We start from the raw sequence: 5,000 nt of genomic DNA, 5'->3' as shown, positions 1-5,000 counted from the left end.
ACGGAACTACGCCAACCATGCCGGCAAAACAGTATCGCCATCTATGAAAATACGGCGAAACCACATGCAATACCTCCATCTATGCGAATCTGACAACACTACGTCCGCCATGTCGAGCGCACCACAAAACACAGCGCCATCTGTAGGTCTCCCGCGGCATGACGTCCTGCAACGACGATACCGCCATCTATGAGACGCCAAGCCGACTAAGACAGCGATGGGCCCACAGTGCCCATCTTTCGACCCCACCCACAAAGCCTGCGTCCTCTGTCGACCACAGCACCCCAACGCCAGCGCCTCTGCCGCACGAAATCGTCGACCGGCAATCACTCCACCGGCGCCCCACCCTAACCGCCCAACTCGCAACTCCAGCGGATGAACGGCGGACTTTTCCCGCAGTCGCAATGTGCAATCCACCCCTATAACTTGCGTTTCATGAAGAGTTATGTCCAATATGCGACATTCCCGCTGTCCCTATACATGAGCTGCGAGCTGTACCAGTTACGAGCTAGAGACGCGATCGCGTTGCTCTCTGTACGAATGCCGATGCTGAGCGGTCAGCTAGGAGGCGCTCCATCCATGTCGGTACCGGTGGGCGTTGCACTCGCAGTCGCAAAAACGTACGGCAAGTATATTACTCGGAAGAGTTTATGACAGTCCAAGCCCCCCTGCGTGGGGAGCGTCTTTCTAGGCCATGACCCACCGGAAGGGCGCAGCGTCCCCCACCCCAGACATGTGACGTCACACTATCGGTATTGACGACTCGACTCATTGCTTATAATCATTTGCCATACACCGGTGGAAGCTGCCGAGACGAGTAGCTACATAGCGCGCTCGCCGTGTCACTAATGTACAGAGATACAACAGTTTCGACTGGAACCGGATTAAACGTATACACGGCGCTGATTAGTAATACATAGACCCATCAGAATACAGATAATATATACAACTGTCCGTATACATGCTGAAAGACTCTGCTCACAATCACAACCACACGGCAGCCACACACTCTTATCACGCACTACTCTCCGCCTGTAACACGCACACAGACAATATGTAAGCACCAGCATGGAACAACACCCAGTGCATCCTCTCCGCCACATGAGACAATCCACACTGTCATAACCAGACTGGGAGGTCCACTCAGAAAACGGAATATCCCACCCCCCCGACAACCACCATTGCTCAGCTAAGCCACCAACACCCACACATGTCCTACACAGGGGTGCACCCAACATCACAATACTGCCTCCTCTCACAGCACACAAACAATGGCAGGAATGAAAGACACAGGTCTGCCACAAGCATGGAATCGGAGCGCCGCCTGTCATGAGCCAAAGGTGCATCCTGACGTGGCAAATCAGATGATGCCGCAGGCATCCACTTACTATAATCACAATCAACAAACCGACCGGCCGCCCCCCCCCCCCCCCCATTACACCTTTCCATACAACAATGTGTACCTTAACCTAAACTATACTGTACCTTAACCTAAACTATACTGTACCTTAACCTAAACTATACTGTACCTTAACCTAAACTATACTGTACCTTAACCTAAACTATACTGTACCTTAACCTAAACTATACTGTACCTTAACCTAACCTATACGGTACCTCAACCTAACCTATATTGTGCCTCAACCTAACCTATGTTGCGCCTTAACCTAACCTATGTTGCGCCTTAACCTAACCTATGTTGCGCCTTAACCTAACCTATGTTGCGCCTTAACCTAACCTATGTTGCGCCTTAACCTAACCTATGTTGCGCCTTAACCTAACCTATGTTGCGCCTTAACCTAACCTATGTTGCGCCTTAACCTAACCTATGTTGCGCCTTAACCTAACCTATGTTGCGCCTTAACCTAACCTATGTTGCGCCTTAACCTAACCTATGTTGCGCCTTAACCTAACCTATGTTGCGCCTTAACCTAACCTATGTTGCGCCTTAACCTAACCTATGTTGCGCCTTAACCTAACCTATGTTGCGCCTTAACCTAACCTATGTTGCGCCTTAACCTAACCTATGTTGCGCCTTAACCTAACCTATGTTGCGCCTTAACCTAACCTATGTTGCGCCTTAACCTAACCTATGTTGCGCCTTAACCTAACCTATGTTGCGCCTTAACCTAACCTATGTTGCGCCTTAACCCAACCTATGTTGCGCCTTAACCCAACCTATGTTGCGCCTTAACCCAACCTATGTTGCGCCTTAACCCAACCTATGTTGCGCCTTAACCCAACCTATGTTGCGCCTTAACCCAACCTATGTTGCGCCTTAACCCAACCTATGTTGCGCCTTAACCCAACCTATGTTGGGCCTTAACCCAACCTATGTTGGGCCTTAACCCAACACACGTTGGGCCTTAACCCAACACACGTTGGGCCTTAACCCAACACACGTTGGGCCTTAACCCAACACACGTTGGGCCTTAACCCAACACACGTTGGGCCTTAACCCAACACACGTTGGGCCTTAACCCAACACACGTTGGGCCTTAACCCAACACACGTTGGGCCTTAACCCAACACACGTTGGGCCTTAACCCAACACACGTTGGGCCTTAACCCAACACACGTTGGGCCTTAACCCAACACACGTTGGGCCTTAACCCAACACACGTTGGGCCTTAACCCAACACACGTTGGGCCTTAACCCAACACACGTTGGGCCTTAACCCAACACACGTTGGGCCTTAACCCAACACACGTTGGGCCTTAACCCAACACACGTTGGGCCTTAACCCAACACACGTTGGGCCTTAACCCAACACACGTTGGGCCTTAACCTGCTCTGTAATTGTCATACGACGCGTTAAATTAGTGTAGTGTTGCCTAACTGCAACCCCCGCAATATAGTTTGCTACTCGCACTGCCCGGTCCCCAGTGTATCGCTTCATGTTAAACACCTTGCAGCTATACACTGTAATGTGGATGGCAGCAGGACGTACATGCTCAATGCCCTTTGCAGTTGTTCATTGGCATTTGCAGTTGTTCATTGGCATTCGCATGGCGAAGCACTTAGCCTACGCTGTGGTACGGCCTGTGTCAACTGTCCGCTGATGTTGTACGTCCAAATCACACACTGTACTGCACATTGGTCCTCATGTACTGAATGATACATCGTGGTACATGTGACCGTACAACGACTGCGCCAACAACGGCGAACCATGCGGTCCAAATGTTGTGCACTCAGCTACGTGTCGTCTCCCTATAAGAGCTGGATTGCAGTGTGGTATGCCCTGGATGGCGATCAGCATGAGCCGTCTGTTGATGTAGTGGCGCGTGTTGTCAGACGTAGTCGTCTCTTCTCACACACCGTGATAGCATGGTGCACTGCGTTCCACATCTGCGACATGCGACAGAGGCCGGTTGACAGTCGTTCGCGCAATGGACATCGCATACGTACGGGGGCCACCTTCCACGTGTTCGCGAAGCGTGCACATGTTGTTGCGTGTATGTGGGCAGACATAGTGTGTCGTGACACCTGACACAGGCATGCAACAATCGTTGAATTTGCAAATGGCGATGGACGCCTACGTTTGCTGGTGACGTTACGCAAATGAACAACTGGTAAACCGTTGTGGTGCGGTTGTTCTCGCTAGAGGTGAATCAGTGATGGCGACGATCGGTTGAGCTACCAACCGGTTGTTCCAGCGATACCCACCATGCCCACGAACGTGAATGGCATCTGGGTGTGAAGCGATACGCGGCGGTGGCTGGGTGGGACCGTCCCCGGCCGGTGAGGGGGGGCCTCCCGGCGTGCTGGCCGCGCGGTGCGTGGGCGCACGCGCTACAGCCGGCTGGTGGGGGCGGCCAGTGGCAGGCGCGCCGGCCGACGGAGGCGGCAGGCGGCGCAGCTGCGCGCCGGCGCACCCTGCACGCGGCGCCGTGCGGCCAAAGTAGGTCCTCGCGGGCCCGGTGCGAAGCGCGGTGGACATCTGCAGTGTGCTGGTCCGATTGAGGACTGTGTGCGCTGAGGATGCGCCGCCGCCCGGCGCTCGGCGCCGCGACGCCGTCTGCTGCTCGGTCGCCTCTGCGGTTCTCGCAGGTGGTTTGTATCGCAGCTGTGCGGACGTGTTGGCGCGTGCGCTGTGCTGGGAGAGTTCGCTTCGGCACCCAAGTGGGGCTTTTGTCCTTCTGTGGCGCTGGCGTTGGAGCTGCCGGTCACCGTAGGTGGCGCGTGTTGTCTCCCGCCGGCAATGCCACGACAGCACGCTCCCGGGCCTCTGTCGGCAGCGGCAAGCTCAGTTGGGAGCACGGGTGGTCGCACCTAAAGCGTCTACTCGCCAAACCCCGGGCGATTGCGCCTCTCTCGAACCCGACCAAGTACTTAGGACGGCGCTGCGCGCCGCCGGGACCTGAGAGGGTTTCGAGGTGTATGGTGCAGGGGAGCTCAGCCTCCTCCTGTTTGCAGAATAATTGAGCGGACGCTTGCGTGTTCGCGCGGGCCCCCGGGACACACTCCCGGGCGGCCGGCTGCTCAGCTCTAGTTGACGCAGCTCCCTGGTTGATCCTGCCAGTAGTCATATGCTTGTCTCAAAGATTAAGCCATGCATGTCTCAGTACAAGCCGCATTAAGGTGAAACCGCGAATGGCTCATTAAATCAGTTATGGTTCCTTAGATCGTACCCACGTTACTTGGATAACTGTGGTAATTCTAGAGCTAATACATGCAAACAGAGTCCCGACCAGAGATGGAAGGGACGCTTTTATTAGATCAAAACCAATCGGTCGGCTCGTCCGGTCCGTTTGCCTTGGTGACTCTGAATAACTTTGGGCTGATCGCACGGTCCTCGTACCGGCGACGCATCTTTCAAATGTCTGCCTTATCAACTGTCGATGGTAGGTTCTGCGCCTACCATGGTTGTAACGGGTAACGGGGAATCAGGGTTCGATTCCGGAGAGGGAGCCTGAGAAACGGCTACCACATCCAAGGAAGGCAGCAGGCGCGCAAATTACCCACTCCCGGCACGGGGAGGTAGTGACGAAAAATAACG

This window comes from Schistocerca serialis, unplaced genomic scaffold, assembly GCF_023864345.2.
Source record: "Schistocerca serialis cubense isolate TAMUIC-IGC-003099 unplaced genomic scaffold, iqSchSeri2.2 HiC_scaffold_1367, whole genome shotgun sequence".
Lineage (NCBI taxonomy): Eukaryota > Metazoa > Arthropoda > Insecta > Orthoptera > Acrididae > Schistocerca > Schistocerca serialis.
The sequence above is the reverse complement of the archived record's forward strand: the minus strand, read 5'-3'. Positions refer to the sequence as shown.